The sequence below is a fragment of the Humulus lupulus genome, chromosome 4 (assembly GCF_963169125.1).
Source record: "Humulus lupulus chromosome 4, drHumLupu1.1, whole genome shotgun sequence".
Taxonomy (NCBI): Eukaryota; Viridiplantae; Streptophyta; class Magnoliopsida; order Rosales; family Cannabaceae; genus Humulus; species Humulus lupulus.
This window is the reverse complement of record NC_084796.1, coordinates 60,083,563-60,111,551: the sequence shown is the minus strand read 5'-3', so window position 1 is coordinate 60,111,551 and position 27,989 is coordinate 60,083,563.

The following is a 27,989-nucleotide window of genomic DNA, read 5'->3' as shown; positions in this document are numbered from 1 at the left end:
AGCTTGGCTTGTGTGTTAAGGATGAATGAATTCAATGGACTGCGTGTTGATTGAGGGGACGTTATTTATTTTATGTCTTTTAAATTATGTTTTGATGTAATTCCGCAATTAGTATTTAAAGTTATGTTTTATGATTTATAAACAGTGGGTACCCATACCATATCACATTTTATTTTATACTTTTATGTTATTGATACAATATTTATTCTTGGGTTTTAATAAAGTTATGATTATTTCTTATGTATGTTTTCTAAAAAATAATAGCTATGTCTAGTAGTTTTAATGGTCCAAGGACTTAGAAATAGTTGGGTCATTACATGAGTAGCCCCTGAGTCAATCAATGCAGTAAATGAAGAACCAGTACTAGAAATCTGACCTATCACGGACGAGAGGCTAGCCTCAGCCTTAGTCTGGGTCAAGGTAAATATGCTGGCAGGAGTGAGGCTATCGCTTTGCTTCGGTTCTTCTTTCCTGACTTGTGGGAAGTCCTTCCTCATATTACTAATACTCCCACAAATAAAGTAGGCTCTGATTCTGCACTCTCCCTAATGTCATCGCCTGCACCGAGGACACACTGGGAAACTCCTCCAGTTGTGTCCCCCGCCTTGACGGCAAACTAAAAGCACCCCATGCCCTCCTATCTGAGCCATGTGGAACAAAAGAATCTGGGGTCTTTTTCTTCTGCTCACTAGGACCACCACCCTCGCTAGATATAGTTAAACGAGGCACCATCCTCCGAGCATCGCGCTTAGCGGTACCCTCTCTCCATATATGATCCTCAACCCCCTCAGCAGTACGGGCCTTCTCTACTACCTGTGGATAGGTAGTAGTCCCTGGGTCTAGTGTTATCCTAACTTCACGAGCGATCATAATGTTCAATCCCTGCACAAACCGATCCCTCTGTGCCTTATCAGTACACCAAGTCTTGCGCGGACTTCACTATCCAGTCAAACTTCAAGGTATACTCTATGACTGTCATCTGGTTCTAAGTTAGGTTAACAAACTCATTCACCTTTGCAGCTCGGACTGCAACACTATAGTACTTCTCGTTGAAGATGTTTCTGAATTCTTCCCATGTCATAATTGTCACGTCCCTCCTATGGGACACAACATCCCACCAGATGCGGGCGTCTTCTCTCAACATGTAGTTGGCGCATGCCGCTCTATCATTCCCTTCCACTCTTATGAAATCCAAGATGGAAGAAATCATATTCATCCACTGCTTTGCCCGCAGTGGGTCTGGGCCACCCTCAAAGGTGGGAGGATGCTACTTCCTAAACCACTCATACAGGGGTTCCCATCTATTTTCCATTGCAAGCTGGGGTGGCACTGGTGCCATAGCCTATGGAACCTGTAATCCAATGCCCCAATGCGGGGCCTGTTGCCTCAACTCTCAAAGCTTTTCTTCTGTTCGATGAAGTCTAGCTTCCATTTCGATAAACAATTGTTGCCAGTTCTGTGGGGCAGGTGGAAGGTCCTAACCTTGGCTTTCATCTTCGGTCCTATTATCACGCAGTCGAATTGATCACCGATGCATAACTGCAATATGCCTGCAATCAATGACACCACACATTAGGCATGATAAAAACATCCAAAAATCCACCTCCCAATCCCATCAATCAATCACAATCAACAGAACAATACATTGCACATAACATCTAACAGTCAAGGGGTCCATGCCCTAGCATCATGCATATATAAACACATTCATCATGCTCTATCTATACATTAAGGCAAACAGGGCAGCTTAACACAAGCACTTAAGCATATAGTTCATTAAATACCAACCAACCCTAAGTCGAGTTTGTCACTGGCAGCAAGCGTACATGTTCAGTCGATCTCTAGGAACCATAAACCTTGGCACGCTCTGATACCAAGTTGTAACACCCTATTACCTTAGAGTCATTACCATATGAGTTATAAATGTGCCATTAGCTCACTAATTGAGGTTTTAGGTTAAAAAGTGTGACTAAATTAAATTAAATACTTATTTGACAACATTTCATATAAAAATTTGGACATTCATTAAAATCATAAAAGTTATACACGTGGGATCCCAAAATATTGTTTAGAAAATGTATTACAACTCAAAAATATAATTACGGTCGACCTAAGCGATAAAACAAATAATTCAAATACATTCCCAAAATAACCTTCGTTGTGGCAGCCAGATAGGCCGAACATGTACCCATCGCTCCACGCTCTCCAACTCATTGTTGGTCGATATTTCCTTTGCCCTTACCTGCACCATAGAGCATGCGTGAGCTGAAGCCCAACAAGTAAAATCAATGCATAACAACTCACACATATCAATCCACAATATATAACAAAACAATCAACTGACTAAACACATAGCGGCCTACGCCAACACAGATGCTTTACCAGGCCCTAGGTTTGCAGTCTTCACCGAGCAGGTGGATACATCACCCTTGGAGGGTCTCACCCTAGAGGCCTGCACTCATCATGCTTAACACCTATCCCGACCCCTTGTCGTACATGCCCTTTGCCGTTCTCGGCCTTCGCCATTTCCAACCTTTGCTATTCTCGGCCTTCGACGTTTCCAGCCTTCGCCATTCTTGGCCTTCGCCGTTCATTCATTAACATGCACAACATAGTATAACATTCACAGATATTCACACATATATTGAACATAAACAATAGGGCCATGCCCTGTAACACAAACAATAGGGTCAAGCCATAACCCGAGCTTTGATGTAAAAACCTAGTCACAATGCTATAATAAATAGATATCCATCAATCTCTAATCAATTTAGAACTTCAGATCAAATACTAGCCTTCGAGACCTCAAATTCTACTAAACCGGGTAGTAGAATCCTTCCCGCGCCTTAACATTTGGGTTCCCGAGCCCAAACCCATAAATAACCAAAAATTCCCATTTGAACCGCGGCCTAGCCCTTAAGGGTCGCAGGCACTCAAGTCAGAGAGCATAACTCTCATAATTGGGGAACACGGGCTGCAGAGCGCTTGGGAAAAAATCTGAGGCTCCCAAGCCTCAAAGTTTAAGCGGGTCGCGATGCCTGATGAACAGGGTTGCAGCGCGATCCCTAAAACCCATAAATCCCATGCATTTTTATGCGTTTTCCTCAAGCCTAAACCACCAAATCTCACCCAATTCAACCCCTATTCTCATAATTAAACCCAGAATTCATGTCTAGGTAACTTAATCAGTATAAGCATCTCAAAACTCATCTCATAACCCCACTCAAACCTTAAAACCAACTAAACTTGAACTTAAGCAATCATACCAAAATTTACAGTAAAAACCTAGAAAATTCAGTACCAGAATTCTAACCTCTGTGATAATTTCGGCTTGAGCTAATTCCCAAACACCTCAAGCCTCCAATCCTTCAATTCCTTAGCCTAAAGTCCTTAAAAATTCATCAAGCCTCCAAGCATCAAAGAGAGGGAGAGAGAGATTTGAGAGTGAGAAGCTTGAGAGAGAGAGAGAGAGAAGCCTGGGAGAGAGAGAGAGAGTTCTGTTTTTTTCTAAGTGATTCTAGAGTGCTGGTCTAGATCTATTTTCAGCTTCCTAATTCCAAAAATGCCTAAAATACTCTTAAGTCTATCATAATCCTTTAGTACCACCAAGGGCAATCATGTCATTTTCCATATCCCGATAAGTCCTCAAGTATTCCTATAATTCCCATTTAATCCTCGACACACTTAAACTAACATTAAATCACTACCTGTTATCTGGTAATTCCCGAACACGTATTATATCCCCAAAATACCCCTAGGCTCCTCCCGAGCCAGGTATTCAAACTCGTTTTGACTATTTTGCTATTTCGCTCCCTAGGACCTCTCAGATCGCACATTTCAAATATATCACCACAATCTCGTGGTATCAATCACAACACACACGTATATTGCATTTATGCCCTCAATGGGCTAAAATCACAAATATGCCCCCTAATAACCAAACTGGGCCTACATGCATATTTAATTCACCTAAACATGCATTTCTAATCACAAAATAATTTAATTAACATATTAACATAATTAAATCAATTATTGCACTCTCGACACGCTAATCAAGGCCCTTAGCCTTATTAGCGAATTTTGGACGCTACATAAATCCAAGGAAGTTGAGGCAAATAATGTGGAAGAGAAGCCTACTTCATCTTTTGACTTCATCTTTTGACAAGAAGAGGAAGTGGAATGATAAGGCAAGAGCATCAAACCCAAGAAAAGCAGAAGTCACCTAAAGCCAAGGAGAACATGAAAGGCCCTAACTCCAAAAAGAAGAAGGAACCTAAAGGGAAATGTTTCCACTGCGGAGTTATGGGACACTAGAAGAGAAACTATAACAAGTATCTCGTTGATCTGTAAAAGAAAGGTAAACCTGATTTACTTTGAAATGACCCAAAATTGCTAATAAGGCTCAAGGACCTTTATTAGCGTGCCGAGAGGGCATAATTGGTATATGTGTGATTTAAATGTTAAAATGCATGATTATGTGGCATGCATGATTAATATGATAATATGACTATGTGACATGCATGTTTGTGAGTATTAGATATCCATGAGGGCCCTTTATGGCTTATAAGGCATATTTGCAATTTTGGCTCGTTGTGGGCATAAATGTGATTATATGTGATAAATTGTTGAGACCATGTTATTATGTGGATATATTCGCAACATATGGCTCGAGACGGTCCTAGTGAGCGGATTAGCGAAATAGTCACAGCAGGGATTAATACCCGACTTGGGGTAAGCCTTTGAGTATTTTTGGGGAATTTAGAAAATATTTTGGGAATTATTAGATATTGAATAAATAATTGGTAAGTAATTGGATGACGAGATTAGTGGGTAAATAATAGGAACATTTGAGGAATTAGCGGGAACTGGGGGAAATGACCATTTTACCCCTAGGGACAACTTGAGGATTAGTTAATTTAGAAGGGCAATAGGGTCTTTTGACTAGAAACTAAGGGATATACTCAATCAACACTTAGAACTAAAACAGAAAGAAGTAGAAACATCTCAGAACTCTCATCTTTCTCTCTCACGGTTTTACTCTTTCTCTCATTCTCTCAATGTGCTTTGAATCTAAGGGAAAATAGAAGGAAAGCTAAGGGTTCAAGCTGGAATTTTAAGCTGGAAAATAGAGGAGAATTCAAGGATTAGGCTAGGTTTGGATTGGTTCAAGCTAAGGGGAAACTAAGTTAAAGGCAGTCAACGTTACTAAGGAGTTGGGATCATCATTTAAGGTAAAACTCTTGTTCCTCACCTTTGAATTCTAGTTATTTGGATGATGAATTGCTACTGAGTTGGGGTATAGACCTTAGTATGTTTTGTTGTGATTTTGTGTTTCAATTGGGTGATTAGAAGCCTTAATTTCATAGCTAACTTGATTGTGGATAAGGAGGTTTGTTAGGTGAAATTCTGGGGAAAGTTGGCTGGGAGAAGCATGAGAAAAACCCAGAATTTCTGGGCTCGAAGGGGCGCGCCGCGACCCAGCTCTGGGGCACCGTGGTGCATGTGCCCTATAGGTCCTAGGATGCTGTCTGTGTTGGGGGTGCACCACGACCCACTAGGCCAAGTCACGGCCCGCTTCCCCTTTGGCTTGGGTCCTTCCTTTCTAACTTAGGGCAAGTCGCGACCCACTAAGCCAATTCATGACCCACCTGGGGATTTTAGCCTTAAAATTATTTCTAGAATTGGTAGGGCTCAGGGGTTCGAACCTAGGCACTCGGGACAATTTCTACTACCTAGTAAAAATTAAGGTCCCGAAGGCTGGTTTCTGTCTCCTAAGTATTTATTTGGATTGGAAGTTAACAATTAACCATTGCACACTGTGACTAGGTTTATTGCCAAGGCTCGGGGATGAGGATCGTGCTCGGAACCATTCCATTATCTCCGCCATGTGATCATGATATGAATGGCCTAAGAGAGCTGGGGGCTGATAATTTTAGTAGAGGAGGCGGCTCGGCCACTGTGAGCTGAGGTCAGCTAGATAAACACTGAACTCGACCTAAGAAACCCAGAGTCAGTGGGTTAAACAAAGGGTGCGACCTAAGGGCATCGACCTTGAGTATTTTGTATTGATTGAGATAAACTGTTGAATATGTATATGTTTACTGTTGTTAATCAGATGTCTATGACTTGTTGATTATCCGGATGATTGATTTATGATTCATTAATTTTCATCACTGAATATGTGTCTACTATCATGGTTTTCTTGCTGGGTCTTGGCTAACAGGTGCTACGTGGTGCAAGGAAAGGCAAGGGTAAGATGGATCAACCATGTGTTGGAGAGCTCTGGGGGTGAGGTGTACATTGTTAGTTGCTCGTCCACCATGGCCGAGGGAAGTACAGGGATAGAAGCCTAAAACTTGTATTTTGCCATTAGAGTGGCCACTGATTGTAAATAACTTTTAAGAATTTGTAAATTGTCTTTTAAACCCTGTTTTTGGGATCCCATGTACAAAACATCTATTTTAATGCAAATTAACTATTTATGATCAAAATCTTTTAACCCTAACATGATTATGATTTTAGGATCACTTTTTTTTATTCAAATGACTTGATTAGCAAGTCTTGCACTATTTAAAATACACAATGTAGTGGTCTTGGTTATCCAGGGTATTACAACTTGGTATCAGAGCGGTCTAGGTTTAAGGGTTCTTGAAGACTGGATGCACATGTACACTCACCGCTAAAGATAAGCTCGACTTAGGGTTTAGTCATTGCATACATGTGATTATATGCTTTAGTGCTTGAATGAAATATAAATGCTTTACTACATGATTAATAGGGAGCATGAGAAACTGATAGGGTCTGGCCCTTGACTGTTGTGTGATGATATTGAGGCATGCTTATTAGCATCGCAGTTGTATGTGAGTGAATATTTGGATGATTATTTGCATCTTGATTGCTTGTGGTTGGTTGAGTTCCGATGGTGGACTATGGAAAGATTGTTACCCTGTCATCATTGCCTGACCGTCGAGTCATTGATTGCAGATAAACTTGGATATCTTTGCATCCAAGGTGATCCATACGACTAGTCAGCACATGATCTAAGGCTTGAGATGATGACTAGGGCCAAAACCCTCCGTTAGTCCCTGAGAACTGGCAGTAAATACGTGCAGACATGCAAGCTCAGTTACAGAGTCAGGAAGAGCAGATTCGCTTACTAAGACAGCAGGCTCTGTCAGGGAGTGCTGCACCTGTTGTGCCACCAGTCGTACATGCACCTGAGGTTGGGAACAGATGGGAGCCATTGTATGAGCGGTTCAGGAGACAACATCCTCCAACCTTTGAGGGAGGATGAGATCCACTGAAGGCTGAACAGTGGATGAGTATGATTACTTCTATCTTGGATTTCATAAGGGTAGAAGGTAATGATAGAGTGGCCTGTGCCATCTATATGCTTAGAAAGGATGCCCGTATCTGGTGGGAAGTGGCATCACATACCAGAGATGTTTCTGTGTTGAGTTGGGATGGGTTCAGAGACTTGTTCAGCCAGAAGTACTATAATGTTGCCGTCAGGGCAACAAAGGTGCATGAGTTTGTGGGGTTAGTGCAGGGCAATATGACAGTTACAAAGTATGCCCTGAAGTTTGATAGACTTGCAAAGTTTGCACCAGATCTAGCGCCTACAGATGCAGCCAGACAGAACAAATTTATTAGAGGGCTTAATGCTATGATAGTCTGAGATGTGAGAATTACAACAGTACCTGTAGGGGACGACTTATGCCCAGGCTGTTGAGAAGGCTCTTACCGCTAAAGAGGCAAAGCATAAGATTTGGAGGGAGAACACTACAACACAGGAGGTTCGTAGGGCAGTGCCTTCATCCACAGGGTCTGGTAGGGGTGGAGGCCCCAGTGATCTGAATAGGAAGACACCTGACACTTCGACCGCTGCTGGTCCTGATAGGAGGGGTCCGAGTGTTCAGGGTGGTCACCAGGGAGGCGGTGAGACATGGAGGAATAACCCTGAGTGCACGAGGAGCAAGAAGTGCCATCTGGGCGAATGTTGGGCAAGGGCCTGCTATTTGTGCGAGGTTGTGGGACACCTCAAGAAAGACTTCCCAACAACAAAGAAAGAGGAAGCAGGGAAGGTGGACAACTTGACTCCAGCTCGAGTGTTCACCCTGATGCAGGCAGAGGCTGAGGCCGAGGCTAGTCCCTAGGTGGTGACAAGTCAACTTTCTATTGCTGGCTCTCCTTTTGCTGTATTGATTGACTCTGGTGCTACACTTTCATTTGTTTCTAGTAAGGTAATTGATAGATTGTGTAGACCTAGTGAGTATTATACTGCGGGGTTAGGACTATATTGCCTACAGGGGAACTGGTGGTGTCTAATAGATGGATTAGGGCACTGTTAGTAATGGTTGATGGTAGGGAGCTATTAATAGACTTGATCGAGTTAGGTATGGAGGATTTTGACATAATTCTTGGGATTGATTGGCTGGTCAGATATAGGGCTACCATTAATTGTAGGAAGAAGATGGTGACTTTTGAGCCTAAGGGAGAGGATCCCTTTGTTTTCGTGGGTGCGGTACATGGACCCCGCATACCCATGATATCAACATTAGCTAGAGACCTATTACTGGGAGGTTGTATAGGTTTCCTAGCTAGTGTGGTGGATACTACTAGATTTTTTCCAACAGGGCCGGGAGACACCAGATTAGTTCATGAGTTCTTGGATGTGTTCCTTGAGGATTTACTAGGGCTGCTGCCACATAGGGAGATTCAGTTCGTCATTGAGTTAGCGCCGGGGACAGAGCTAGTGTCAAGGGCACCATATAGGATGGCTCCAGCAGAACTGAAAGAATTGAAGATACAGTTACATGAGCTTCTTGATTTGGGGTTTATCAGGCCTAACTACTCGTCATGGGGTGCTCCGGTATTTTTTTTGAAAAAGAAGGACAGGACTTTGAGGATGTGTATAGACTATAGGGAGTTGAACAAGTTGACCATCAAGAATAAGTAACCCTTGCCAAGGATCGACGAATTGTTTGATCAGCTGTAGGGAAAGACGATGTTCTCGAAGATTGATCTTCGATCTGGTTATCACCAGCAGAGGATCAAGGACGAGGATATACCGAAGACGGCCTTTCGAACGAGGTATGGGCATTATGAGTTTTTGGTCATGTTGTTTGGTTTGATCAATGCCCCAGCAATATTCATGGACCTAATGAACAGGGTGTTCAAGGACTTCTTAGATCAGTTTGTGATTGTCTTCATCGAAGACATCCTAGTGTACTGTAGTTCAGAGGCAGAGCATGAACAACATCTCTGACAGGTCTTGTAGAGGTTGAGAGAGCACCGGTTGTACTCCAAGTTTAAGAAGTGTGAGTTTTGGCTAGCTGAAGTGACATTCCTTGGGCATGTTATTGGTGAGGATGGGATTAAGGTGGATCTATCTATGGTGGAGGCAGTGAGAGATTGGCCAAGGCCAAGGAACACCTTAGAGGTTAGGAGCTTCCTTGGATTAGCGGGATATTATAGACAGTTTGTGGAAGGGTTCTCGAAGATTGTTGCACCGATGACAGAATTGACACGGAAGAATCTGAAGTTTGTCTGGTTAGATAAGTGTGAGAAAAGCTTTAAGGTATTGAAGCGACAGCTTATTACGACACCTGTGTTGAGTCTCCCTTCGGATGGAGGGAAGTTTTTGGTATATTGTGATGCATCGAGGTTGGGTTTGGGATCCGTATTGATGCAGAATGAGAAGGTTATCGCTTATGCATCATGACAGATGAAGGAGTACGAGCAGCGGTACCCTACCCATGATTTGGAATTGGCAGTGGTGGCATTCGCACTGAAAGTGTGGCGACGTTATCTGTATGGAGAGAAGTGCGAGATATACACCAATCACAAGAGTTTGAAGTATTTCTTCACCCAGAAGGATCTGAACATGAGTCAGAGACGTTGGCTGGAGTTGGTGAAGGACTATGATTGTCATATCCTTTACCACCAAGGGGAAAGCCAATCTAGTGGCAGATGCGTTGAGCCAGAGGGGCCTGGGGAAGTTATTTAGCTATGCTCAGATATCGAGAGAGTTAGCAGAGGAGATGTCCAAAGCGAGGATAAAACTAGTTGTGGGGTGGTTAGCCAATATTATTTTACAGTCAATCCTATTAGAGCAGATTAAAGAGGGTCAGTTGGTAGATGCAATGCTGCAGAAGGTTAGAGGGAAAGTCTTAGCAGGAGTGGCTAAGGACTATTCCATTTCATAGACTGTGTTCTTACGGTATAAGGGTCGGATCTGTGTCCCGACTGATATGGGGATTAGATGAAAGGTACTCGATGAATCCAATACTAAGTTGTACTCACTCCATCTAGGCACCACGAAGATGTATCAGGATTTGTGGACATTGTATTGGTGGCCTGAGATGAAAAGGATGTGGTGGAGTACGTAGCTAGGTGTTTGACCTGTTAGTAGGTGAAGGTTGAGCATCAGCGGCCAGCGGGATTGCTACAACCTTTCGGTATTCCTGAGTGGAAATGGGAGGACATTACGATGAATTTTGTGGGAGGTTTACCCAGGACAGTGGGGCTACATGACTCGGTGTGGGTGATAGTGGACAGATACACCAAGTCAGCTCACTTTCTGCCGATGAAGACGACCTATACTATGGATCAGTATGCAGAGCTATACATGAAGGAGATTGTACGTCTCCATGGGGTTCCTAAGTCTATAGTATCAGACTAGGATCCTATCTTTACCTCCAAGTTTTAGGGTGGATTGCAGAAGGCTATGGGGACTCAGCTGAAGTTCAGTAGAGCCTTTCATCCTCAGACTGATGGACAGTCTGAGAGAACGATTCAGGTATTGGAAGACATGTTCAGAGCATGTGTGATAGACTTTGAGGGATCTTGGAGTAAGTATCTCCCATTGATTGAGATTTCGTATAACAATAGTTACCAATCAACAATTAGAGTAGCTCCATATGAGATGTTGTATGGGAGGAGGTGTAAATTTCCCATTCATTGGGATGAGAAGGGTGAGAGGAAGTATTTGGGACCGGACATGGTTCAAAAGACTAACGAGGCTATCGAGAAGATCCAAGCTCGAATGCTCGCTTCACAGAGCAAACAGAAAAGCTACGCTGATCCTAAGCGTAGGGACGTGGAGTTCCAGGTGAGGGACCACGTGTTTCTACGATTCTGACCACTGCGAGGGGTGAGAAGGTTTGGGAAATGGGGCAAGTTGAGCCCTAGATTCATTGGGAGAGGATCGGGCAGGTGGCCTATAGATTGGCATTGCCACTGTCGTTGTCGAGAGTTCATGACGTATTCCACATTTCTATGCTTCGAAAGTATGTCTAAGATACAACTCATGTGTTGAAATATGAGGACTTGGAATTGCAGACAGATTTGTCTTATGAGGAGCGACCGGTCCAGGTCTTAGACAAGAAAGACAAGGTTCTACGGAACAAGATGATTCCTCTAGTTAAAGTATTATAGAGGAAAAGCAGGGTCGAGGAAGTGACCTGGGAGCTTGAGTCGGTGATGCGGGATCAATATCCCGAGTTATTCAGGTAAATTTTGAGGACGAAATTCTCAGTATGAGGGGATACTTGTAACGAACCAAAATTACTAATAAAGCTCAAGGGCCTTGATTAGAGTGCCAGGAGGGCATAATTGGTATATGTGTGATTTAAATATTTAAATTCATGATTATGTGGCATGCATGATTAATATGATTATATGACTATGTGACATGCATGTTTGTGAGTATTAGATATGCATGTGGGCCCTTTATAGCTTATAAGGGCATATTTGTAATTTTGGCCCGTTGCGGGCATAAATGTGATTATATGTGATAAATTGTTGAGACCACATTATTATGTGGATATATTTGCAGCATATGGCTCGAGACGGTCCTAGTGAGCGGATTAGCGAAATAGTCACAGCGGGGATTAATACCCGGCTCGGCGTAAGCCTGGGAGTATTTTTGAGAATTTAGAAAATATTTTGCGAATTATTACATATTGAATAATTAATGGATGACAGGATTAGTGGTAAATAATAGGAACATTTGAGGAATTAGCGGGAACTGGGGGAAAGGACCATTTTACCCCTAGGAACAACTTGAGGATTAGTTAAATCAGAAGAACAATAGGGCTTTTGCCTAGAAACTATAGGATATACTCAGTAAACACTTAGAAGTAAAACAAAAAGATGTAGAAACATCTAAAGACTCTCCTCTTTCTCTCTCATGGTTTTACTCTTTCTCTCATTCAGTCAATGTGCTTTGAAGCTAAGGGAAAAATAGAAGGAAAGCTAGGGGTTCAAGCTAGGAATTTAAGCTGGAAAATAGAGGAGAATTCAAGGATTAGGCTGGGTTTAGATTGGTTCAAACTGAGGGGAAACTAAGTTAAAGACAGTCAACGTTGCTAAGGAGTTGGGATCATCAATACAGGTAAAACTCTTGTTCCTCACCTTTGAATTCTAGATATTTGGATGATGAATTGCTACTGAGTTGGGGTATAGACCTTAGTATGTTTTGTTGTGATTTTGTGTTTGAATTAGGTGATTAGAAGCCTTAATTTCGTAGCTAACTTGATTGTGGATGAGAAGGTTTGTTAGGTGAAATTCTGGGGAAAGTTGGCTTGGAGAAGCAAGAGAAAAACCCAGAATTTCTGGGGTCAAAGGGGCGCGTTGCGACCTAGCTCTGGGGTGCCGCGGTGGGTGTGCCCTGTAGGCCCTTGGATGATGTCTGAATTGGGGGCACGCCGCGACCCACTAGGCCAAGACGCGGCCCGCCTCCCCTTTGGCTTGGATCCTTGCTCTCTGACTTGGGGGCAAGTCGCGACCCACTAGGCCAAGTTGCGACCCGTCTGGGGATTTTAGCCTTATAATTGTTTCTAGAATTGGTAGGGGTCGGGGGTTCGAACATAGGCGCTCGAGACAATTTCTACTACCCAGTTTAGTAGAAATTGAGGTCCCAGAGGCTGGTTTCTGTCTCCTAAGTATTTATTATGATTGGAAGTTAACAATTTACCATTGGACACTATGACTAGGTTTTTCGCCATTGCTCGAGGTTGAGGACTATGCTCGAAACCATTCCATTATCTCCGCTTGGAATTAAAGGTAAGAAAACTGCACCCTTGTGTGGCTATATTGGGACTGAGATTCCCTGTATTTTTATACATATGTTGTATAGCTATGATAATGCCATGTGAGCATGATATGAACGGCCTAAGAAAGCCAGGGGCTGATAATTGGCGCACAAGACGCGGCTCGGCCACCGTGAGCTAGGGTCAACTAGATAAACACTAGACTCGACCTAAGCGAGCCAGAGTCAGTGGGTTAAATAGAGGGCGCTACCTAAGAGTGTCGATCCTGAGTATTGTGTATTGATTGAGATAAATTGTTGAATATGTATATGTTTATTGTTGTTAATCTGATGTCTATGACTTGTTGATTATCTGGATGATTGATTTATGATTCATTAATTTTCATCAGTGAATATGTGTCTGCTATCATGGTTTTCTTACTGGGTCTTGGCTCACGAGTGCTACGTGGTTCAAGTAAAGGCAAGGGTGAGATGGATCAACCATGAGTTGGAGAGCTCTGGGGGTGAGTTGTACATTGTCAGCTTCTCGTCCACCATGGCCGAGGGAAGTACAGGGGCAGAAGCCTCAAACTTCTATTTTTCCATTAGAGTGGCCACTGATTGAAAATAACTTTTGAGAATTTGTAAATTGTCTTTGAAACCCTGTTTTTGGGATCCCATGTACCAAATATCTATTTTAATGCAAATTAACTATTTATGATCAAAATCTTTTAACCCTAACCTGATTATGATTTTAGGATCACATTTTTATTTTAATGACTTGATTAGCAAGTCTTGCACTATATTAAATACACAGTGTAACGGTCTTGATTATCCAGGGCATTACATACTTGTTCTTGAAGATTCATTAGTGGAAGATGATAAATCTTTATGGATTGTTGATTCGGGAGCCACTAACCATATTTGTTCTTATTTGCAGATAATTGATTCAAAAAGGGAACTGGCTTATGGAAATGTGTCTATGCGAGTGGGGAATGGAGCACATGTGTCGGCGAAGGGTGTTGGACGAGTCTGTTTTAATTTCCCTAATAAGTTCTTGTTATTGAACAATGTTTATTTTATTCTGGATTGTACATGGAATTTAATTTCCTTATCTCTTTTGCATGAACAACAATATGGAATTTCCTTTTATAATAATGAGATTGTTATTTCAAAGAATGGTTTAAATATATGTTGTGCAAAACCAAATAACGGACTATATGTGCTTAAACCAAATGAAAATTTTGTTTTAAATAATGAGTTGTTTAGAGTAGCTAATCCACAACAAACAAAAAGGAAAAAAGTTTCTAAAGATGATGAAACATATCTTTGGCATCTAAGGCTAGGTCATATTGACCTAGATAGACTAAACCAATTAACAAAGGATGGACCTTTGAAAGAACTAGAGGTTGGAACTCTTCCAGTTTGTGAGTCTTGTCTTGAAGGAAAGATGACTAAAAGACATTTCTCAGCAAAAGGCAATAGAGCCAAAAAACTGCTAGAGCTCGTACATAGTGATGTATTCGGACCAATAAATATTCAAGCTCGTGGTGGTTGTGAATAGTTTGTCACTTTCATTCACGATTATTAAAGATATGGTCGTACCTACTTATTGGCCAAGAAGTCAGAAACTTTTGGTAAGCTTAAAGACTTCAAAGCGCTAGCTGAATAGCAATTAGGTAAATCTTTATAAATGCTTTGATCTAATTGAGGTGGAAAATATTTGGATTATGAATTCAAAGATTTCTTGCTGGAGCATGTATCCTATCCCAACTCACAACACCTAGAACACCCCAGCAGAACGGTGTTTCAGAAAGGAGAAATAGGACCCTGTTGGACCTGGTCAGGTCTGTGTTAAGCTACTCAACATTACCACTTAACTTTTGGGGTTACACACTTGAAACAATGACTACATTTTGAACGTAGTGTCGTAAAAGAGCATAAGAAACACTCTATTAGAACTGTGGAATGTCACAACACCCAGTTTGTACCATTTCCGCATATGGGGTTGTCCTGCTCATGTTGTTAGACCTAAATCAAGGAAACTTGATTCAAGGTCAGAAGTGTGTATATTTGTGGGTTATGCTGAAGAGACATGTGGTGGTTACTTTTATAGTCACAAGGACCAAAAGGTGTTTGTATCGATAAACGCAACTGTACGCCCTAAATATTTGTGCATTATTGGCAACTTGGAAAAGGGCCTAATTCGATCTGCCACGTGTAAATCGTCCACCCAGAGCAGTTTGTTAGGGTCCTCCATCTATCCAGCCTGAGCTGATTAGAGAGTTAACTGCTACTCAGAGGAATCGTGTCAGCAGTATGAGTGTCACGAGCTGGCGCCACATTAAGCTCGGAATGCGACAGAGATCTTACACCCGAATCCTTGTAAAGTCAACCACGCAATATAAACGTGCATATATCAGACATCACATGTATGTTTTATGCCTGATTTCTCGGATGCGCAGTATAAACGTGCATATTCGGACATCCCGTATCTGATTTGGGCCATGCGGCCCATTACCCATCCTTAGCTGTTGATTAGACCTCACTTCACTGTAAGGTTTAGGAATTAATCATCAATGTCACAGAGATGACGTGAAGGGTAAAGAGATCACGGGATTACCCCATTGCCAACCCAGATATCTTCTTCCTATAAATACCAAGACCCTGGGTAGTGCAAGGGGTTGGCATAAGTTTTGTAAAGAAACACTCTGTAAGAAATAGTCAAGAGATATCAATAATATCGACTAGTGGACTAGAGGGATTTTAACCTTCGAACCACCCAAAAAGAAAGGAGTGACCATCTTCCCATGCTATTAGTTTCTCAAGTCTGGAATACAGTTATTTTCATATTACGGTTCACCAATTTGCACTAATCCATCCTACTTATTTGTATAATTACCTGTTGGCGAAGAACCGCGTCAACAGTTTGGTGCTTTCATTGAGAGGATTTAGATTTGTGCTATCACAAAAACCTAATCATGGTGATTACTCGTTCGAGGAATGGTAACGAGGTAAATCAACTTGATGGGCAGGAGGCCCACCATGCTGCCATATCCGATGAACCAAACCCCAAGGTCCAGCAACGATCGGGAAAGCAGCCGATGGGCCAGGACGACACCGGGAGTTCGGCGCCCCGACCGCCAAATCCGAACCCGGGTTACCTGATGGCAATAGAGATGGAGAACATACAGTTGAGGGGTCAACTATCCAGAGCTAGTAAGAAAATCGAAGAAGTCTTGGCCCGGCTACCCCTTCTTGTAACCGACGTTAACGTCGAAAAGAGGCAAAGTGGGACTCATAAGTCCCGCAAGGATAATCGGCCCAGACCCAGTCATTCGGTCAGAACCACAACCCCGAGTTCTGCACCCATGTCACACCATAACCAGGAAGCTATGTTTGAGGAGCTTCCCAGGGCCAATCAGCAATTTAGCCGATCAGTCAGAACCTCAACTCCTAGCTCGACTCCCCAATCGAACGCGCCCAGAAGGGCTTGTGGCAGCTCGCAGAGGAGATCCGGGGAAGGCTCGCGCAGACAACCTGCTTCGACCAGCTCTTTTGTGCCGCGGTCAAACCGCCAGGCTTAGGATGCTGGAGATGGTAGAGTAGAACGACCGCGAGCTAATTTGATCCGCTCGGATGGGACTAGGATCGCTTTGCCAGTTAGGCATCCTCCGTCGCTGATAAGATATCCATCTCCTCCCTGTCCAATTCGAGACATTCAGACACACGGGAGCAGCAGAAGAAATCCTCCTCCCGCCGATCCTTCCCATCACAATCGAGCATGTGGGGTGGTCCCGGATCCTCACCCCCAGCAGCGGGCTCCAAGCTTTTCAAACGGGAGCTACTGGACCGAGAGCCACTGAAGTGGCAGATACGGTGCAAGCCTGTGTAATAGCTTAAGTTCAGCACACAGCCCTTGGGCCACCTCGAGGGCCGACCTTCGAGATCGCAGAGGGGGAATCTAGCCAGAAATGGAAGTCATGCTTGCCATGAGGGTGGTCATTCCGAAGTACGTGACAGTGGGAATGTCCCACCTAACCAAGCTCAAGCTTGGAGGGACAATAACCCGCCTAACGCATACAATGGAACTGGAGCTGTTGAACAGCCCCAGAACAACCAAGGGATTAAGGAGCAGACCCTAGAACGTTTAGCTCAGATGGAGGAGCTAATGAAGAAGCTCTTGTCAGAAAAGGAGAAGGACAAGAATGACTCGGGGGACGAACTCGAGCTTTTCGCCTCCAACATAGCAGCCACAACATACCCGCCGAGTTTCCGAATGCCCCACCTGTCTAAATTTGATGGAGACAGAGACCCGTCGGACCATTTGGGTATGTTCAATACTCTGATGATGGCCCATAATATCAGCCTCGAGCTGAGGTGTTTGATATTCCCTTCCACCTTGATCGGGCCAGCTAGGCAGTGGTTCAAGCAGTGTAGAAAGCATTCCATCAGCTCGTGGAAGAATTTTTCTGCCGACTTCAAGAGGGCGTTCCGAGCTTCTCAAGCTGCTTGCGTCAAAGCTGACACCCTGGCAAACGTGAAGGAACAGCCCGGGGAACCTTTGAAAGCTTACCTGAGCAGGTTCGCAAACGTCGCGGCTTGAGCCAGGGACGCAGACGATAGTTCCAAGCATATGGCCTTGATGACTGGAATCCTCGTTGGAGGCATGCTATGGAAAAAGATACAGAGAAGAGGTGTTAGCACCATGGATGAGTTCCTGAACAAGGCCCAGGAATGGATAAACCTAGAAGAGGTGCGAGCATCGATCACATGAACCAGCAAAACCCTTGATCAGCCCGTTGGAGCGGAAACGGATGTCGTGAAAATGACTCAAACCGTTGCCCAGAATAACCAAGGGGTGGAGGCAAGAGAGAGGGGAGCGGCGAGGGTGGCCAGCACGATCTGAAGAAGAACAAGCCCTTGGAAAATTTTAAGCCAGTCTACGTGATCTATACCGAGCTCACAAACACTAGGGAACACATTTTCCTAGCAAATTCTGCCTGCCTCCCCTAGAAAAAGCCGGAGCCTTTGAAACACCAGAAGGCTCAGAGGGACCCTTCCAAGTTCTGCTGATTCCACAACGACACTGTCCATAACACTCACAATTGTAGGCATTTGAAGGATGAGATCGAGACACTCATCAGAGCCGAACCTTTGGCTCAATATGCGTGGAACCGGGTTCCTACTAGTCAGCCAGCCTGGAAGCTCTGGTAAATCAGCCCGGGCCCCGGATAAGTCAGGATACCCCTCCTCTTGTAAAAGGAGGAAAGATATCCACAATCTCCGGAGTCCCCCATTTGGTCGGCACGAGCAGAGGTGCCCAGAAGAGATATGGCAATGAGTTGAAGGCTCACAACAGAGTGGAATTTGTCCCGGAGCAGCATCTACCCAAACAGCAACGATTGGAGAGGCAACCAACCACTTTTACCGAGGAGGACGTCGGTCACGTCCAGTTCCCCCATAACGATCCTCTATTTAGAACCGCCCAGCTCGCCAACCAGAGAGTTAGGAGGATACTAGTCGATAATGGGAGTTTCGTGAACCTGCTGTTGTGGTCTACACTGGAGAAAATGGGATTGTCTGTCACTGAGCTGAAGGCCACCTCCATGATGCTGTATGGATTTTCCAGGGAAGGGTCGGCAGTGATAGGAACAATCGAGCTAGTAATACCCTTAGGAGAGGGGCCCCGAACTGTCTCTAAGCTCCTCGAGTTCGTGATTATTGATTGTCCCACAGCATACAACGTTATTCTGGGCCGACCTACGTTGATGGAATTTGAGGCCATTACTTCTATCCACCATCTCGCAGTCAAGTTCCCCTCCTCTATGGGGTTATGTATGGTCCAAGGTGATCAGCTCGCTGCTATGGAATGCTATAGCATTTCCATGAAGGGAAAATCATGACCCGGGCAGCAGACGATGGCCATTCAAAGAGGAAATGAGGAATCTCAGGGAGTAGAATCTATTCCTGAGACAGAAAAACCTTAAGAGCCAATGGGGAAGGTATCACCTTGAATGATGATATCGACCCCAGGATAGGCAAAGATAGATCCGAGCTCCAGGCCATCGAAGAACTCAAAGAGGTGAACATCGATCCGAAAGACCCCTCGAAGGTGGTGAAGCTTGGGAAAAACCTGTGTAATGAGAGAAAGGCGGAGCTGCTGAGATTCCTACAAGAGAATCTAGATGTGTTCGCCTGGTCTCATGAATACATGATAGGGATCAGCCCAACCTTCATCATGCACACCGTCAACTTGGACAAAAATGTGCCTGCGAAGTCCCAGAAACAAAGGCGTCTGGGCACGACCCAAGCTGAGGCCTTAGAAGAGGAAGCAGCTCGACTCCTAAGGTGTAGTTTTATTTGCGAGGAAAAATACCCGCTCTGGGTCGCCAATCCTATTTTGGTCCCGAAGCCCAACGGGAAGTGGCGGACCTGCATCGACTTTTCCAATCTGAATAAAGCCTGCCCAAAGATTGCTTCCCCTTGCCGAGAATTGACCAATTGGTAGATGCCACTATGGGGCACGAGCAAATGTCTTTTATGGATGCATACTCGGGCTATAACCAGATCGCCATGAATCCTGCGGACCAGGAACACACTAGCTTCATGACCCCAACTAACGTTTATTGTTACAAGGTCATGCCCTTCGGGCTGAAGAATGCAGGAGCTACATATCAGAGATTGGTCAACAGGATGTTTGCTAATCAGATCAGGAAAAACATGGAAGTGTATGTTGACAACATGTTGGTCAAGTCGAAAACTGTCAATAACCATGTCCCCGATTTGAAGGAATGTTTTAAGATTTTAAGACAGTATGGCATGAGGCTGAATCCCCAAAAATGTACCTTCGGGGTTGCATCAGGAAAATTTCTGGGTTTTATAGTCAACACCAGAGGAATAGAGGCGAACCCCGATAAAATCAGGTTGCTACTCGAAATGCCATCACCCCGGTCGCAAAAAGACGTCCAAAGTCTAACAGGAAGGGTGGCAGCCCTTAATCGGTTCATTTCCAAATCAACCGACAAGTGTTTGCCATTCTATAACCTGCTCTGAGGAAATAAAAAATTTGAGTGGACCGATGAGTGTGAGTGTGCTTTCCTCGGCCTAAAAGCACATTTAGCTGAGCTGCCCGTGTTATCTAAGCCAACAGCAAGAGAGCCTCTTTTCTTTACCTAGATGTAATGGAAGATGCAGCCAGTGCCGTGCTAGTTCGTGAGGAGGATCGGTCTCAAAAGCCGATATATTACATTAGCAAGAGGCTTCTCGGAGCCGAGTCTAGATATCTGATGATGGAAAAGATGGCATTCTGCCTTATCACGGCCTTCAGAAAGCTTAGGCCGTACTTCTAATCCCATTCAGTCCATGTCATAACCGATCAACCTTTAAGGCAGGTTTTGCAGAAACCTGAGGCATCGAGGCGTCTTTTGAAGTGGGCTATCGAGCTCAGCCAATTCAAGATATTGTACATGCCACGAACTGCGATCAAAAGCCAAGCTCTGGCTGATTTTGTAGCAGAGTGCACGAGATTCCAAGAAGAACCAGTGGAAGAATCGGTACGAGCCTTGTGGAAAGTCTTTGTGGACGGTTCGTCTAACGAGAACGGATCTGGAGCTAGAGTCATTTTGATATCCTCGGAGGGAAATCATTTCCACTCCACATTGCGGTTCGGATTCAAAGCATCTAACAACGAGGCCGAGTACGAAGCTTTATTAGCTGGGCTAAGGGTGGCCCAGGAGCTGAAGGCCAGCTCCATCCAGTGCCATAGCGATTCCCAGCTCGTGGTAAATCAGGTATCAGGAGAATACCAAGCGCGGGGAACCAAGATGGCAGCCTACCTGGCTAAGGTAAAAAAGGGGTTGTCCGCATTTAAGCACAACCTAGTTGAACAGATACCTTGGGAGCAGAATGCCAATGCTGACGCCTTAGCAAAGCTCGCCACCTCCAGGGAGGCCAAAACCTTTGGCCTGGTACCGGTGGAATTCTTGGAAAGGCCAAGCATAGAGGAAATCGGGTGAGAGGTCGAGATGATCGACGCCATGCTGACCTAGATGACTCTCATAGTCGAGTACCTCACAACATGAAAGTTACCTGAAGAGCGAAACGACGCGAGGAGGATACTTTACGAAGCTCCAAGGTATGCAATGGTAGACGGGACGTTGTACCGGCGTGGTCTTTCTTTACCTCTTCTGCGGTGTGTTCTGCCAAGTGAAGCAAAAACTATTCTGCAGGAGATGCATGAGAGATTTTGTGGAGATCACACTGGGGGGCAAAGCCTGGCCCTGAAGATATTAAGGAAAGGATATTATTGGCCCACTCTATTGAAGGACTCGATTTCTTATGTCCAAAAGTGCGACAAGTGCCAGCGGTTCGCCACGGTCTCCCGAGCTCCTCCAGTCGAGCTAAAGATGATCTCGTCCCCGTGGCCGTTCACGGTCTGGGGAATTGATTTAGTTGGTGCCCTGCCCACGGGAAAAGGAGTTCTCTATGCGGTGGTGGCTATTGAATACTTCACGAAATGGGCAGAAGTGGAGCCCCTGGCGACGATTACATCAAAGAGGGTCCTCAACTTTGTTGTTAAGAATATTGTCTGCTGATTCGGGCTGCCAAAGAAGATCGTGTCAGATAACGGAACCCAGTTTGATAGCGACCTCTTCACCGAATTCTGCTAGAGGCACGGCTTAAATTAAAAAAATTTCCTCTGTGGCCTACCCCCAGAATAATGGACAGGTCGAGGCTGTGAACAAGACACTAAAAGCAAGCCTTAAGAACAGGTTGGATGAAGCCAATGGAGTTTGGCCTGAACAGCTCCCCCAGGTGCTATGGACGTACCGGACCTCGCACCAAACTTCGACGGGTCACACTCCTTTCTCCCTAACTTTTGTGAGCGAGGTCGTCCTTCCTGTCGAAACAAAGATAGCCTCGCATAGAGTCCGGGTGTTTGACCAAGACCAGAACGACAAATTACTCAGCGCGTCCCTCTACCTAATTGATGAAAAATGAGAAGCTTCGTAGCTGCAACTCGCACATTATCAACAAAAGATCACTCGTTATTTCAACTCAAAGGTCAAGAGACGCATCTTTAACTTAGGCGACCTGGTGCTCCAAAGAGTCTTTTTAGCCGGTAAGGATCCCAAGGACGGAGTTTTGGGACCAAACTAGGAAGGACCCTATCAGATAATAGAGGTTGTGAAGGAAAGGACCTTTAAACTATCTCGGCTTAATGGAGAAGCAGTCCCACGGATATGGAATGCTAGACACCTAAAGAAATATTATCAATAGTCATACTTTTGTAAGGCTTAATTATGAAAGCCACCTTGTTTTATTAAAAAATGAGAAGTACTTTTGTATATCGTTGTATGTTTCCGTGTGCGTGTAGTGTTAGAAGAGCGTGTTCCAAGTAACCAAGAAAGATCCCTTTCTGTTTACTTGGGGGGGCATATATCCTGGATACAACCAGGTCCTAAAACATATAAGTTAGTTAAATTGACTAACCAGTGTTTTTCCTAAAGAACACGAGGTGTTCATAAAACTAACGCGAATTAATTTTTTAAATAAATGTCCTGGATACGACCAGGTCCTAAAGCTTAGAAGTTAGTTAAATTGACTAACCAGTGCTTTTCCTAAAAGAACACGAGGTGTCGATAAAACTAACGCGAACTAAGTTTTTAAATAAATGTCCTGGATACGACCAGGTCCTAAAACTTAGAAGTTAGTTAAATTGACTAACTAGTGTTTTTCCTAAAAGAACACGAGGTGTCGATAAAACTAATGCAAACTAAGATTTTAAGTAAATGTCCTGGATACGACCAGGTCCTAAAACTTAGAAGTTAGTTAAATTGACTAACCAGTGTTTTTCCTAAAAGAACACGAGGTGTCGATAAAACTAACGCGAACTAAGTTTTTAAATAAATGTTCTGGATACGACCAGGTCCTAAAACTTAGAAGTTAGTTAAATTGACTAACTAGTGTTTTTCCTAAAAGAACATGAGGTGTCGATAAAACTAACGCGAACTAAGTTTTTAAATAAATGTCCTGGATACGACCAGGTCCTAAAACTTAGAAGTTAGTTAAATTGACTAAGCAGTGTTTTTCCTAAAAGAACACGAGGTGTCGATAAAACTAATGCGAACTAAGTTCTTAAATAATTGTCCTGGATACGACCAAGTCCTAAAACTTAGAAGTTAGTTAAATTGACTAACCAGTGTTTTTCCTAAAAGAACACGAGGTGTCGATAAAACAAACACGAACTAGGTTTCTAAATAAATGTTCTGGATACGACCAGGTCCTAAAACTTAGAAGTTAGTTAAATTGACTAAGCAGTGTTTTTCCTAAAAGAACACGAGGTGTCGATAAAACTAACGCGAATTAAGTTCTTAAATAAATTTCCTGGATACGACTAGGTCCCGAAACATAGAAGTTAGTTAAATTGACTAACCAGTGTTTTTCCTAAAGAACACGGGGTGTCGATAAAACTAACGCGAACTAAGTTTTTAAAAATTAATGTCCTAGGTACGACCAGGTCCTAAAACTTAGAAGTTGGTTAAAATTGACTAGCAATGCTTTGTAGTTTCGAAGAAAAACTCAATAAACTAACGCGAACTAGGTTTTTATCAATCACATCATATTAAAAAGAAAAATAAATGATGAAATTCAGGGTAATTGAAATCAATTGTCTCGAGGAGGAAAAACCTTGTGATAAATTATTAAAGGTAAAAAAAAATACAAAAGTGCTAAGCCCCCCCAGGTCGCTCCGATGAGGTCACCCCTTCGATCTCTTGCTCGCCGGCAGTGGAAGTCTCCCTAGTCTCAGAAGGCGGCTCCTGTTGAGGATGGGCCTTGAACTTCTCAAGGAATGGCTCCCACACCTCGGGCACCAGAAAGGAGAAGTCGCCATCTTGGTTGAAGGCCCAGCAATGGTAGAGCATGGCATCCATGGAGGAGCTGCAAGACACCCTCTCTGCCACGGTGGCGGCCTTGGCCTCCAACTGCTTAGCCTTGGCCTCCTCGAGCTCAGTCTTCGCAGCGGCCAAGGTGACCTGTACGGCCTTTTTTCTTTCTTTGGCAGTCGTCAGGGCAACCTTGGCACTTTACTCTTACTGTTGGGCAGACAGGAGAGTGGCCTGAGCAGTCTGGAGCTCGCCCCTGAGCTCGTCAATCCTGGCCCTGGACCGAGCTATGCTACGGTGTAAAGCCAAAGCTGTTTGTAAAGACATGGATAGTAAGGCACGTGCTGGGAAGAAAGCAAAGAAATTTAACTAAGTAAACTTACTATGAGGGTCATCCCCAGCGAAGACTCCATGACATTCTCGGGGCTCCTCGTTTCGATCTCCCTCAAGTCCCTCGGGGTGGCATTGTAATAATGCTCCACTATATAGCTCGCGGTCTCATAGACCGTCCCTCGGAAGGCCTCGGGGATTTTTTCAAGGGCCTAGGCGTTAACCGGGATGTGCACGGTGGGAGGGAGAACTGGCGGGGTTCTAGCTGGTGCCTCCTTTTCCAGAGTAGGGGCTGGAGGTCACGAGGGAGGTGGGGGCATGTTCTCTATGGCTACAGGGACCTGGCCCCTCCCCTTGGCGAGAGACTTGGAGGTGGTCCCGAAAGGAGGAGTCTTCTTGACTAGCCGGGGTTTCTTGACTAGTGGCCTGGACGGTCCGGAGGGAGGATGGATCGCAGGACGTTGTCTCCGGGCTGTGCCATCTCTTCGCCTAAAACAAAAAGAAGGGAACGTTAATATACATGTAAGGTTACTTTATTACAAGAAAAATCTAAAGGTGTATTGAAAAGGTCCTACCCTCCGAGCTAGAGGAGGAATCTATTGCCACGACCTCCGGCCTCAGAGCTTCTATAGGGGAGTCTAAGTTTATTACTTGACGGATGAGAGGGGGCTCCGGGTCCGGATCTGCCTCAGGACTGGACTCCTCTATGTATTGCCTAAGCCCTGGAGCAACTACGCCCTCCAAAAGGGAGGGCCACGACCTAAGTTGGTCTCGTACTCCTCAAAGAAGGCTGACCTAAAGGACAAGGTGTTTTTTACTACTACGGTGCCCCTAGGACGGCCCATATCATGGCACAACACTAGTTGATCTACACAGTGGAGTAGGGTTATGTTAAGGTTTGGGTCATCTCGGTAGCGATGTATAAGCTGGCTTAGGTTAAACCTAGCAAGCCTTAGGTCTGCGGCAGCCCTGTCTAAGTCCCTAGACAGGTATGGGTTACCTTGACTGGAGGGGCCGGCTGCTGCCCCCGACTGAACCCGATCCACGTCGAGGCCCTGAGCAGTCTCGGGAGCTCGCTTTCGTTGCACGAGCAGCACCTCATCATCTTCGTCCTGCTCGTCACCGTTCGCGGCATCCACCTCGGTGATAGGCACCAGCTCGCAAGCTACTGGATGGTTAGCCCGCGTCCTCCTCAAGGCCAGAGTCTGGCCCGCAGAAATTAACTTACATGCCAGCATCGTCTCATCAGACACGAGCTGGTGGTAGTCTTTCTCACTTTGCAGAAGCCCCGCCAAAGTATCGTATTGACCCCCAAGGGTCACTGATTTGGCCGTCCTCGCAAAAATGACTGCACGATGATGTTCAAGTCAATACGCGGGAAAAGAAATAAAGCAATATGGTGATTTCGCGAGTTGAGAATAGAGAGAACTTACGAGGACAGTTGAAGAACTGGTCCTTGAAGTCGTTGGGGTGGCTGGGCAACTCAATGACTGCAAGAGAGTTGGGAAAACGGGTCAAATAGCAGAACCCATCGCCTCGCCCCCATTGATCCGGACTGGCTTTGAGGCAGAAGAAGTAAAGGATGTCCGCTGGTGTAGGGAACTCCCACTCGTGCCTCAGGAAGAGGTACCTCAGCCCTGCTAGCAAACGGTAATAGTTAGAGGGCAGTTGGAAGGGAGCCAGCTTCACATAATTCAGGAAATCCCCGAAGTACTGGTCCAGAGGTAGGAAGGCCCCGGCCTTGAGGTGTTCATCGCTCCAAGCCACGAACTCCTCATCAAGAGGCGTGCAGATCCTCTCGCCCTCGAGGGGAGGTCGGGCAATAAGAGCGCCTGTCCTAACTTTGATGTTAAGGGACAGCAGGATCTTGTTGACCCTCCCTTGGGTTGTAATCTTTGAGACTATCCTCTCTGCCTCGAAGAAGACATCAGGTCCCACCTCGACCTCTTTCTCCACCATGGGACCAAATTGGGGGATGGGAGACTCCGCCGCAATCTCTTTCCCCTTGCTGGATCGCTGGGAAGACGAGCCAGCCGTGCTCTTCTTGGGTATGTTCTTCCTGGATCCCATCTGCTCACCTAATGAACAAGAATGAAGAAAATTTTAAATAGGTGACCTAAAAATAGAAAAGGGAATATAGCGCGAGAAATGATTTTCGTACACGGGCTGAGTAATCTCAGCCCGCAGTATGTGAAGCCACACATTGCCATGGTCACGCGCCCACGTTTCCAACGGATCCTCGATTTTTCGGGATCTATGTATCAGGAGGGTCAGGATAATTCTTGCCTTGGAGGGAAAGTTTTAAAAAGCAAAACCGCCTAGGAAGCATGACCCCTAAGCTACCCGGTTTCGTACCCTAGAAACCTCCCACCTTCCCTTTTCCGAACAGGCATTCCCTAAAGCTACCCAGAAAAATTACCCATAAATTATCTTGTCATAAACATCGCATTCCTAGACATGTTCTCAAATAGTCGATATGCCTAGAATCAAAACCTATGCCCCAAAAACCAGCCAAAAACAACCTACAGTGTGCGACTAAGAAAGAGGTTTACCTAACAGAGAAACGGAAAGATCAAAACATGCAATAGGCAGAGGACTTACAGTGTATTTTCCATGGAAAAGTCACAAAAAGCATAGGAATCAGAGTCCTGGTGGACTCCTTAAAGCTGGACTGATGAAGAAACTCTTGTGACGAGAGCGTAGGGATCTCTAGGATGATAACCGGAAGAAGAAAAGCTTCTGAGACTAAAAAGAGAGAAAATGAGGAAAAAAATTCAAATGAAGGGTGGCTAATACAGAAGATGGACAACCTTATATATATGTAAGAGGCATAAAGAAACAAGGACTGTTCGATCAAATTAATGCGAGATACAAGGGTCATAACTTGAGAGGCGAAATGACGGCCGAAAGCAAGCTAGGCCATTTAATGCAATTCTCAGAAACCGAACAGTCGCCAACCACAGCGCTCCATGTGTCCGATACCCACGCAGTGGGCGGGACATGAAGAGTCGAAAGGGAAACTTAAAAGCCCCCACTGTGAAGATCACAGATGACGTCATGGGTCACGAGCAGGGGCTTGGGGGCAAATGTACGCCCTAAATATCTACGCACTATTAGCGAGCTAGAAAAGGGCCTAATTCGATCTGCCACATGTAAATCGTCCACCCGAAGTTGTTTGTTACAAGCCTCCATCTATCCAACCCAAGCTGATTAGAGAGTTAACTGCTACTCGGAGGCATGTGTCAACAGTATGAGTGTCACGAGCTGGCGCCACATTAAGCTCGAATGCGGCAGAGATCTGACACCCGAATCCTTGTAAATACAACCACGCAATATAAATGTGCATATATCAGACATCACATGTCTGTTTTATTCCTGATTTCTTGGATGCGCAGTATAAACGTGCATATTCGGACATCCCGTATCTGATTTAGGCCATGCGGCCCATTACCCATCCTTACCTGTTGATTAGACCTCACTTCACTGCAAGGTTTGGGAATTAATCATCAGTGTCACAGAGATGACGTGAAGGGTAAAGAGATCACGAGATGACCCCATTGCCAACCCAGATATCTTCTTCCTATAAATACCAAGACCCTGGGTAGTGCAGGGGGTTGGCATAAGTTTTGTAAAGAAACACTTTGTAAGAAATAGTCAAGAGATATCAATAATATCGACTGGTGGATTAGAGGGATTTTAACCTTCGAACCACCCAAAAAGGAAGGAGTGACCATCTT